This window comes from Meleagris gallopavo, chromosome 1 (genome assembly GCF_905368555.1).
Source record: "Meleagris gallopavo chromosome 1, MGAL_WU_HG_1.1, whole genome shotgun sequence".
NCBI lineage: Eukaryota > Metazoa > Chordata > Aves > Galliformes > Phasianidae > Meleagris > Meleagris gallopavo.
The window spans coordinates 124,110,629-124,123,629 of record NC_139404.1 but is presented as its reverse complement, the minus strand read 5'-3'; positions in this window follow the sequence as shown (position 1 = coordinate 124,123,629).

Genomic DNA, 13,001 nt, shown 5'->3' with positions numbered 1-13,001 from the left:
ACGAGCTTTATAACTCTGCAGATATTATAAGTCCAAAACAACACAACCCACTAATTTTTCCTGAGCACATAGTTTTACATCTCAGTATAATAATATGTTCTGGAGGATACAAGACTTACTTTTCTTACACAACATGCTAATAGTTTTAGGCTTCCTTGTTTAGTATACAGATTAAATCCCAGTGTGTGACATAAAATTCTTACTACTTGATATTCAAGAAACTTGAATCATCTCAGCTTGACCTAGAAAATTGCCACTTTCAAAAATATCACTGTCGGTATCTTTTCTTTTTTTTTACTTTTTTCTTTTTTTCTTTTTTTTTAATATACTAAAGTTACTGGATGGACTGTGTGATCTTTTTTAGTGAATGCATGTGAAAATTACTGGGTTGACTTACTTCGTCCTTGACATATAGAAAGGTGAAAGAATTGTTACACATTCTGGAGGCCTGTTTTCAGCTTTCTCAACCTTAGATATAGAGTATAGTAGCTGCAACAATGCCATTGTATACGATGTAGTTCTTTAAGTCCAGAATTCAACCTGAGAGTTGTATGGTCAAAACAGATTACAGGAAATTAGTTATTCATTCAAATGTTGCCATTAAACCCAAGCATCAGTACATCATTTATGTTGAGAGGATGAAGTTTTACACATCCACTTAAAGTTTCCTTTTTGCATTCAATCCTGGATCATGTTTCTGTCCACAGTGTTAGTTAATAAAAAACCATCAGCTTTGTACACCGTTTAATTACCCATAAATTCTTTTCCTGAGTTACTTTTGTTACGATATTAAAAAGTATATATCTATTTTACACCAAACTTAAAAAACTTGTCAGTGCTTCTTTGATTTAAGCAAGGACAATGAATAGAAAAGCAATGTCTCTTGTGTGAAGACTTATTTCCTTTTCATCTAAGCAGCATCAACAGGAGAAAAAATTAAAAAACATGCTTAATTTTGCTGTCAGTAGGATATGAATTGATAAAAATGTTGAGATCCATCCACTCCCACTATCATGTCAAGGCCTGAGCTGCTATGGCAAAACACTCAGGAAATGCAATATGAAATTTCATTTCATATTTATATGAAATTCATATGAATTGCTCTTGAAAATGCATGTCAATGTTTTTCAGGATTTACCAGATGGTGTACTGTGTTGCAAGTGCTCTTTCTAAAATTTAGCTATCTGATACTTACATGAGTTGCTGTATGGAAGAGGTTCAGAGTTGCTGCATGTGCAAAAATAAATTTGCTTTATTGAAGATTTTTTTTTAAATATTAAATTTTTTGAATCAAACTCTGTCACAGGTACTTACAAAGAAAACCTTGTTCCTGGAAGGAAGAGAACAGTATCTGTGTAGTTTGACCACCTTCTAACAATCACATCACACAGTTCACAATGAATAAATAAAGACTGTTGTTTCCCCTTCATGAAAAACCTTTTTCCTTTCTGTCAGGTGAGTGAGGACTAATCCGTTTAATTATTAAAACTGACCCACTTTTTTGCCTTGGTTGCTGTCTATGTTATTTTCTACAAGATCCAGTCTGAACATGTGCAGCAGATATATGTGGCAAAAGGAAATTTTCAAGAAACTGCCAGTGAGTAAATTTAATTGATATGGTTTCTCAGTATCTGGGAAAATGGCTTTCTGTTTCTAATGAGGAAACTGAAGCCTTGTGATGATAGTGTCAGGATTGCCCTCATGTTAGTAGTTTTATGCATGTTACACAGTTTGTATCCTCCGACTTCCTCAGATTACAAAAAATTTGTGGTTTTACATTGTGACAACATTAAATAATATTTATTTCGTTATTTTATATATAGAATTTAGAGACTATTACATGTTCTGGCTCTAACTTATTTGTTGATATTTAGGATACCATTATCTTCAATAAGATTCTTATTTAATATTCTGATCACTGTGATCTTTATATTAAAGAACTGTGTTACAAAAACATCTGGTATTTCCTAAAAGAATAAAGAAAAAACTAAAGAAGCTTTCATTTTTCCAGTACAAAGAGCAAGTATTCAAATTTAATCTCTTCTTCTCAATGTTACTGATAATTTGTTTGTAGTAAACTTGATGTTCAAAAAGAAAAAACAGAGCTAATAAACAAAGCAAAGAAAACTCATCTATTATTTACATGCTCAATATTGCTATCATTTTATACTGTTATCTTTCTTGTTCATGGTTTTCATGGAAATGTTATTTCTAATGTGTTTATAATATTTAAGAAAATATCATTAGTTTTCTAATGGTAATTGTCTTACTCACTTTCATTAAATACCCAAACTTTAATTTCAAGTTGATTCTTCGAAGAGCATTGCAGAAATTTGCCAGCTAATTTAGGTAAAATAATGAGATGAATCAATTTTAACAAAGTATTTGGACAGAGCATTCTGCAGGCCTGAATTATATGATACCACTGAATCTTCCCTGATCCTGAGAATAGCTAAGGATCGCTTGAGGTGTGAAACTCAAACTATCCGGGTTCTCCTTGGAGCCATAAATGCAGTGGCTGAACTGAAACTCAGTAGAGTTTACATTTTATATTCAAGAATAAAAAAATAATATTACACATCATAATGCCAAATTGCCCAGACCTAATTATTTCTGATTAACATTCTTTCTTAGATTTCCATAATACGGATCAGAGGCCTCTTCTGACAAACATCCTCCATATGTACACTAATTTTATAATGAAACAAGTATACAACTTTGTCCAGCTCCTCTTTCTTGTTCTTACTCCATGAGATGTTTTTTTACAAAAAGCTGTGCTTGTGGAAAGTACCTCTAATATGTTTCCAATTCATGGGAAATAATTTCTCTTTGCTTATTGTTTTGTTTTGTAGATCTGTCTAAACTTACTTATCAGCTTTACTTTTACCTTACTGCATTATACATCTGCATTATACCTCTGTAAATGACTTTGAAGAAAAAAAAAATTCAAGGACAGTACACGTTTCCTTCATGTAAAAATATTATTTTATTGAAGCTTAAATTTGTAACCCAAATAATAATTCAATAACTATGATGATATGCTACACAAACTTGTGCATACACAAAATGAATCGAGAGAATGAACACATGAATCTTATATCAGGTTTTAGTGTTTGCATCATTTATCATGGTTTCATACTTAACAGTTACATATTTTATATAAGAAGAGAGTATTTCAGGAGAAAGGCAACAATAGAATTATGCATTTTTTATTGATAGGAAGATCAGTGATGGCCTCAGGATATGTTCTCTGTATAATGGGATCCCATGTCATAGCCACTGACAGGTTAGTCATTGCTAAGTAGTCATTACTGATCATGGGAATGGTTCTATAAGGATTTGAGGTTAATTAGTATCTTCTACAGTACCGTAGAAGTGAGAAAAGTAGAAATCAGTTCCTGCATAATTAATTTAGTGTTACATCAATCATATTTTCAGTATAAACTGCTAAGACTATAGATTGATGTGTCAATTTTCTTCGGTGTTGAAAAATAATCAGTATTAAATTGTAGTAATTGATTTGATTGATTGTAAGAAAAAAGCTTACAAGCTCTTAATATTTTTTTTCAATTTCCTCTGTAGTCAGTGTGGCCCGAGACTGTTAATCTTTATAGTAAATTCCAATCATTTTCTCTGATGGTTTTGAGAATAGTTTTTGTTTATGCCACACTTGGTAATACAGATGCCCACAAGATGGTTTTGGTAACAGTGGAAGAAAAGGGAATGCAGTAAGTATTATTTCTTTAATAGCAACTTCCTTATTTGTAATACTTTTAGGGGATTAAGTACAGAAACCAAACCTGAGCAAATCTTTTCTGGTTTCTACTGAGTTTTCCAATTTGAATCAAGAAAACATTGATTACTTATCTGGTCTAAGCTTATTAATTTTATGGTACTCATTCAGATTTCTGTTCCTGCGAGCTCAATGGAGGCAGAACCTTATCTCATTCCAGGATTATGAGATTCAAATTTAGAATGCTGAATACTTTTTAGTAATATCTGAATGTCACAAAATAATTTATTTTAATAGGTTCTTATTGTTTTTGGGTTACCCTATTTATTTCTTTAAAAATTTCTTTGAATAAATTTCACTTTGATTTTAACAGCAATAGGAGCATTTGTTATTTTTTATTCACCAAAAAAAAAAAATTATTTAAGATGCGTTGATTAAGGTTTTCTTAACAAGATTGTTTTGTTTTGAGAACTGAGCTTAGACTGGTAGTCATCTGACATATTGGAGTTCTGGGTTTCATTTTTAATCTTCTCTAAAAATATTTTCATTATTACTCACAATTTATTCTTATCCAAGGAGCCAATATATGAAACAATACTTTTTTAAATATGGCAAAAAAGTTTTATTCCTGAATTACAAACTTCCCAAACAAAACTCTCCCTTGATTCCACACTCAACAGAATCTAGAGGTGTTACAGAAATAGTTTGATGCAAAATTTTGGAATGATTATGAAATTTTGGGAAAATTCCTGTTTAAAAAAGTATGCAGCATCTCATTATTATTATTTTTTTTTAAGGCAAATAGAGTGATTGGGATAACTGAGCTGTATACTATTAATAACAATCCTGGATAAATGCCAGGAAAGTTTAAAGACTAGAATGTACAAGCAGTTAGTGAGTGTTAATGGAATGTTATTGGTTATACTTGTCTATGTTAATGAAAATGTATATATATATAATGGAATGTTATTGGTTATACTTGTCTATGTTAATGAAAATATATATATATATATATTATATATATATATAATTTTGAAGGTAAAATAAGTCTGGATAAGTAATTCTGATATACTGTTACAGAAAGAGATTCAGTTAAACAAAATAAAACAAAAAAATATTAGGAGGATAAGGCTCAAATGGGAAATCAAACCTCTTAAGAGGATGCTTGGTCACAATTTGGATGGTTACAGGAATTTCTACTGCAAGAGTACTTGTAAAATGTATTTGTTTAGTACATGTCTTAAAATCCAGTTGAACTATGGCTCTGCTGTTCCAAAATATGCATGATTTGCCAATGATGATCATCTTAATCCACATATAAGACATCTCTTAATTATCTTGACAAAGAACAAGAGACTTCGTGATCTTGACTCTTGCAGAGAAAGACTTAGAGTTCTGCTTGACAAAATGCTCAACACGAGCCAACAGTGTATGCTTGCAGCCCAGAACAACTGTAGCTGAAGAGGATTGGAACGTGTTGCCCAGAGAAATTGCCTCATCCTTGAAGTGTTCAAGACCAGGTTGGATGGTGCCCTGGACAACTTGATTTAACCCTGTCTATGGAGAGGCAGTTGGATCTAGATTATCTTTACTATCCCTTTCATCTCAATCCATTCTATGATACAAATCTATGATAATTTCTACATCTGCTGCATTTACAAATATCTTATCTGTACACAAGTGGCAGGAAACACCTACTGAGGGAGAGACTCATAGGAGCCAGTTTTTCAACACAGCATGCCAATGAAAACATTAAGCATACTAATTTGTTTAGGCACAGCAGAATCTATCTGGTGAGAATTATCAGGTCAGTCCAAAACTACTACCAGGAGAACTCCTGCACTGTCAGATTCCTTTATTGTGACCATGGATAGGGATTTAGTCAGGTCCACCACTTAGATTCAAGGCAGTACACTCTCTCATCTAGGAAAGTAACTAACAGAGGACTTCCGGAGCACCAAGGGAAATAATGATCTAAGGGCAGACACACAGACATAATCTTGAAATCCTGCTGCATCACAGTTATGATTAAAGAATAAATTTGAATTTCTGTAGTTCTTGTCACAATGTGGATAACGGTAGTGCCACTATCCTATCTAAATAACACTGTAAATCGTCAGCCTGACTAGCAAAACAATTCTGGTAGCAAGAACATTGCTACACAATATCAATATAGTCCAGAATAAATGCATTAAAAGAAAATAAATCTCATTTAATTCTAGTTCAAAAGCTTTCATTTAGAAGTTGCTGTGTTTTCAGAGTATGTAGTGCAATTATGCACAAACTTATTTTGGGCTCATGTTTATAGCAAAAAACAATAGGTTCAGTATTTTTATCAATAATTCCAAAATAAATAATAAAAAATATTCTAGTAAATTTTATATAAATGCTGAAGGAAAAGTACAGAAGGAAGAGAGAAGATTAATTAAACAAATGTATTTGATCATGTACTAAAGTAAGCTCATCTGAGTAAATTGCATTTTAAATGGAGCTTTGACATGATTAGCATTTACATGTATAAGAGGACTAAAAATTCAATCTTTGTAATGTAATTTCATTCTGGTTTAGAACAAAGTCAAGATTTTTCAAAGCTTCAAGCTAAAGTTAATTGCTACTGCCTTCCCACTTCCAAGAAAGTACTGACACTCTCAGAAGCATGAATCTAAATACCAACTGTAGCTGTGCTGGAAGGTGAAGCTAAGAACTGGAAATTTCAATGTTATTAAGAATATCACTCTCCCCATCTGAGAACTTTGAAAGAGATATACTGGAAACTCTAGCTACTCAGTGGTCTGCCAAAATGAAGAACCAGGCAGAGGTGGTAAGATTTTCTGAAATATATCAAGTATTTCATCAACATCATAGATTTGCAGAAGGTTTCAGTATTGAATGAATGGCAAACTCCAATGAAAGACAGCTTTTTGAAATGCTAATGAATATTGATGCAAAGCCAGACATCAAAGGAAGGATGATTCTGACCAAATTTAGACATCCTCACTGTAGGTAACTGCCTATGCATTTAGATGCCTAAATACAGTTTATAATCAATGGAAAGTGTAACCAGATTAATTATATTCATTAGACATATCAATTATGTGATTTAGCTGTTTATGACATCTAGTATGATTCAGTAGCACTTCTGAACTATGGACAATAGTTCATATCTCAAAAAGCAGTGCTGAACAATAACGTTTAAAATTCTTAGCTGATGGCTGACACTGCACAAGGTATATTTGAAGTTCTCTGAAAGTGAGATATTTTAGTTTCAGGGTGCACCACCATGGAATTTCTTGGAGGAAAAGATTAGAGTGAATAACTTCTTTTAATGGTATTATGGAGATCAAAATCTGAATACTATGGTCTCTTGTTCTGGAGTTTTTGTCTCAGAAGTACATTGAAAACTAAGATGGAGTTCAGAAGATAAACATTATTATTTTATAATTTGCATTATGTTACATTTTGGGTATGAGTCTGACATGTGGATACAGGGAGGGGAAGCAAAGCATTCTCTTGAGACACGAGTTTCAGAAAGGACTGTCTTTCTGAATTCCTCCTTAGAGAGGAGTCTGAGTGTGGCTAGGTCCAGTCTTAGTTCCAGATTTGATCAGTGGTTTGTGTCTAAAGGATTAGTGTCTTATCAGTCAGTGTTTATGTGTCAGAGCTCTCTCAAGGGTTTTCAGTGAAGCAGTTTCGCAAAGTTGAAAATAGATGGCTCATTGAGACATGACAGATTTAGAATAAATACGTGGAGATATATACTAGCAGTATTATCACCATATATCTTATGGCTAGCTAGTCATTAATTAAGCCATATTAACAATTCACCCAAGTATCATCTGAAAAGTAATGGAGGAACAATATCTTACTGAAAAAGATATTACTGCAAAGAATGAAAAGAAAATGTCAGACCTACTGTGCAAAGCAATAGAGTGTTAAACTGCACTTACCCACATCTGTCCTGTGCTTTGTTCAGATGGGCAAGTTACTCAACTTCTGCCTTTCCTCAAGCAATGCTCATCAATTCTCTGCCAATTTCCAGTCACTTTAATTTTGACACAGAACATCTGATAATTTCCTTCATGATGTTAGAGTGAATTAATGTGACTTTCTGTGATGTTGGACTTGACAGTCCAGTGTAAAAGAGGATCAGTGAAAATTCACTAGATCTTTCTGTATCTATCTACTCAAGCAGAAAGCTCAAGTATGCTTAACTTAAAACTTCTTATGCGAAAGTTCAGTAAATATTGTTGACAACAGAATATTGATTTTATCTATATAAAGCAAGCCTTTAATGTATTGCTTTTTGGCCTTTTTTCCTTCTGTTTTTCCTTCTGAAATATGCAGTTACATTCTGGAGGGCTGAAATGAAACTGCTAATGACATATTGTAGGTTTTCTGGTTAATTAACCTGAGTTATTTACCTCCAGTAATATGATTCATGACATTTGAAATATGCAGAAGGCAAAAGTTTTAATAGTTTTATGAACTTCACTGTAATTATTTGACAATATAAAACAATAATTTTTATTTCTTTGAACATTTTCAAAATTAAATTTTTTTTGTCTTTCTTTTCTTAGAATAATATTAGATATTTATACATTGAATTTTTTCTATATAGCTATGTGACACTGTGCTTTTTATGACACATACTATCTGTTGCATTATAAGTCATTTAAAAGCAGAAGCAATAGAGAGTATGGAATTTTATAGTGTTTTCAAAATGATTTTTAAATTCTCTATGTTTCCTCAGGAAATCATTGTCTTCTTTAGTTAGACTTACTTCTCTTTTTTCAGAAATGCATTAATATATGTGCTTATCATGCAGCAGTTATGGAATCAAAAATTTAGCTAGAAGTCAGGATCCTGACTTGCCAAGCTATTTAAATTCAATGTAGCATAGGCTTGAGTTTTCTAGGAAAAAATGTCTTCCTTCTTCCATGTAAGGAAGTCTTAGCATTTAGTGCTTTGTCTTAAGCAGTCATCTATGTATTTTCACTGATTCCGGTTAGGATGCAGCTGTGATGGTAGTTGGTATAGCTGGTAGATGATATAGTTGCTTATCTACTTCTACTTATCTGCCAAATGAAGGAAATTATGCTTGATGAACTTTATTATCTTGATGAACTTTGGAAAAGAGTAAAGAATGAATGCCCTCTTGCCCTCCCCTTGGCAAATCTGTTATTTTAATAGCAAGTTAATTTACATTAGCAGTGTTTCAGATAAATACTTCAGGTGTCTATGGAACTGCACAACTAAAACATAACTCAGGAGACAAATTTTCTATCCCACTGGAAATTCCATCATTTTTAATTTGATATCATTACTATCTCATGGAAAACTTGAAATGGTGACTTTCCCAGTAACAATCAAATTTTACAATCATAAAATTACAGGATGACCGAAGTTGAAAGATGACTCCGGAGGTGTGTAGTCCAATCTTCCTGCTCACAGCATGGTCAGCTAAATAGTCAGGTTTTGAATATATCCAAGCATGGAGACTCTATAACTACTCTGATCAGCATGTTCCAGTAATCAGTTCCCTGCCTAATGAAAAAATGTTTCCTAATGTTTGAACAGAATCTCCTGTCTCTTGCCCTGTCAATGGGCTCTATTTTCTGTACACTCTCCCATCAGTTATGTAGTTGCTTTGGTACGATCTTTTCTCCAGGATGAATAGTCATGGTTCTCTCATTCTTCCATCATAGGAGAAATGCTCCAATCCCTTCATTATCCTTGTGTCTCTTCACTGAACTCTGTTCAGTAGCTTCAGTCTGTCCTGTACTGGGAATCCCAGAACTGAACACAGAAGCGTGTCTCATTAAGGCCTGAAGAAAGGGAAAATATCATCTTCCTTGACCTGCTTATTTCACATCTCCTAGAGCAATCCAGGATCTGATGGCTTTCTTTGCCACAAGAACACATCGCTAGTTCATGAATAGCTTGGTGTCAGTACAGTCAGTACTGTTCTGAAATCCTCCAGAGAAGGCTTCACAAACTACTGGAGCAAATTGCTTCACTTCTTGGCTGTCCTCATGCTGAAGAAATAACATTTCATCTCAATTTAGAAAAAAAGAATGTTTAAGGTTAGTAAGTTTTAAATTTTTAATTTGATAAATATAAACATTTAAAATATTTACAAGTTACATGAAATATTCTTATAATGCATTATTTGAAATCAGTGTTTTCACAAAATATTCTAAATGTTACTCATTGATTTTATGCTAGGAGTTTGCCCTACTGAACTTCCTTCCTATTAATATATTTCTAAGAGTTTTCACCAATAAGATATATGAAACATTATATTTTTTCTTTATAATTTAATTTTATATTGTTAAATATTGTAGATTTTTTCCTACTTCACTTGTTTTGGGAAAAAAATAATAGGATTTGTTGGCTCCATGTGGTGGCTGATGCATGATTTATATGTTTGTTCTCATTTTGTTTCCTGCCTTCCTTTAAGAATTTTGACAGGTTTAGATGGATCCCTCTAGAGAAAGAGGGCCAGATTGGGGGAAATTCCAGTCTTCCTGGGATGCAGCTGCTCCTTCTGAGAGCAGAAAGGTTCAGCATGTCCTCTTTCATAGCTTCATCCTTGGCTTCGTAGAGGAGACATCTATTCAGTTATTCATTGCTATCAGCAGAGTGTTTTTCTGCACACTCTGAGTCTGACAAAAAGAGAAACTTCCTAGGGACCAGTAGACTGTGCAGTGATCTGATGACCTAAGTGGAAACAAAAACTTACAAAGAAGTTGGTGAGGAATTAGTTATAAATAGCTTAAATTTACACTGATCTAGTCACTATGCATATTCTTTGTATAAAAATATAATGCTCTCCTTTATATCCGAATAAAACCTGACTTTTTTGGGGTTTAAAAGGTTATTTGTTTTTTGGTTTTTGTTCTTTTTAATCCAATATAGTATACTCACATTAAGAGGATCTAAGCTACAAAAATGTTGGTTGCCTTGAGGCAACTCTGAAAATACTTTCGGTTGAACACAGTATATCTGAAGGGACATTAAGGCATATAACAAAAGAATGATGAAAATTAAGGGTGAATGTCATTTTGATTTTTTTTTTAAATCAAGATAAATATGTTTTCTTTCCTCAACTTCCCATATTGAGACGATTTATTTCTTGAGAATGGGATTAATGAAACATCCAAGCTTCTTTTTAAACAGATTATATACTTCAAAGCCCTCTGAGGTATAACTGAAATAGAATAAATGACTTCCCTATCACTAGATCCTTTTTAAAGTCTCTATCTACTCATCTATAAATATATGCTATAATCAAGAAGGTAATTAAACCAGTGTTCCCATGAATCTGTTCTTGCAGCTCTGTAAAGACAAATCACCTATTTCCAGAAACAACTATAAATAATTTAATATTTTATACCAAGTAGGTCAGATTTTGAAGGATAATTATGCATAAAAGACATACAGGCAGATGCCTCCCATGAAACAGGTTTTCAAGATTTTTACAAAAACATTAGGATCCTTAACTACATCTCAAGACACCATGACTACATTAAAATCCCTTGAAAGACCAACCCTATGTACGGAACATATCTCCCAGAGGTCTAAGTTGTAACCATATTCATGTTTTGTGATGTACAAAGAATTGAGTTCTTTGGCAGATGCAAAGCACTTTCTACATCATTGATTGGGCTCCCTGAAATATTAAATAATTGTCATTAGAACCAGCCTGTTTCCCATATGAGAGTTATTACATTCTGCACATCATATGTTACAAAAATTGCTTTATGTGTTTGATCACTTTCAAATTGCTGATCTGCTGAATTTATTATGCTAGGGCTCTTCAGTGAGACTTTGTCTTTAAATGACTGCAGATCTTTTTATAAAATTCAATTTATTTTTTACTAGTAAGAAGTTGCCAGTGTATTCCAATGAGAAATACTTCAGTTGTACCTCAGCTTTACATAGTCTCTTTTTGTTCTTAAATACAGAGCTTGACATACATAAGCAGTTAGCTTTTTGAAGATTTGCCAGCCCTTGTATCATAAACATGATGCTTACTTTTCCTTTTGTAGTAGAGGATGGTTTATATAAAATGAAAGTTGTTAAGTTTGCAGGTTACTAAGTGATCGGTAAGTCTGGTTGAAAGAATATCTTTAGAATAGCTGTGGTAAACCTCAGCAGTCCACTAGGAGAAGGCTCATCTGTGCAAGCTTTAGAAACAATCATAGTGACTTTTTTCACCACAGGTCAAGCATTTTAAGGATACATAATCCTAAAATTTTACTCATCCTTCAATCCCAATACACGAATGCATACTCTGAATCCTACTACTGACGACACTTCAGTCCTACCTTCTAACTTGTGCTGCACTATGGGATGCACTGCTGCTAATCTCAGAAGCCAGAGGAGTGTGGCAGGACATACTGTGAAGGCTGTAAAAGAAGTTTCTGTATATTTGTGTACTGATGTAAAATGAAGAGATACGGAGCAACAGAAATCTCTGTACCTGAAACAAACTACTTCTGAGAATTATTAAATTCAGGTAATTCCAACAGAAGCAAGTATTTCAATCTGATGCATCCCAAGGAGCACAAAGAGAGAAGGATTCATTCTACATCAGAGCTTATATTAGTGCCATTCTCTCACCATCATCTTAGAGGTAATTTTAGCTTCACAAATTAAGTCCCTCATTTCTAAGGCATTACTTGTGTACTCTTTAAAATTCACTGGCACCTAAGTTTTGATTATATGCTCTGTGGGGAAGTTCTGCCGCCTGTTACTGCACAGAGTAAGGGAGTAGGCAAGTCTGTTGATTCTTAGTCCTGTCCCTTGAGCACAACAGCTTGCATAACACTGAAGATAGATCTCAGAATCTTATAAAGGCCTTCAGTACACTGATTCAGATAGTGTCATTTAATTTGTCATTATGGTTTCACAGTAACCAGGTAAAAATCTAAGCTTTAGTTAATGCAATCCCAAGCAAAAATTCCCTAGCAGATCAACATATATGACCAACATATACTCTGAGCACAATTTTCTTAGGAGATTCAATCTATTTGTACTATTTTGCTCCCAAATTAAAGCTGCCTTGTCCGGTTTCTGTTCAAGAGAACATACTGAGCTGTCTTCATATACCTTAGAAATTTTGTCTCACCACTCTAGTACCAAAAGTCAGACCTTGTGAGATGTCATGCAAGGTGACTATAGGGTGATTCTCTTGAGCTGTGTTTATGCAAATTCCACCAATAAAACATATAGTGCAAGGAAACATGAGGAATAATGGGTTGGA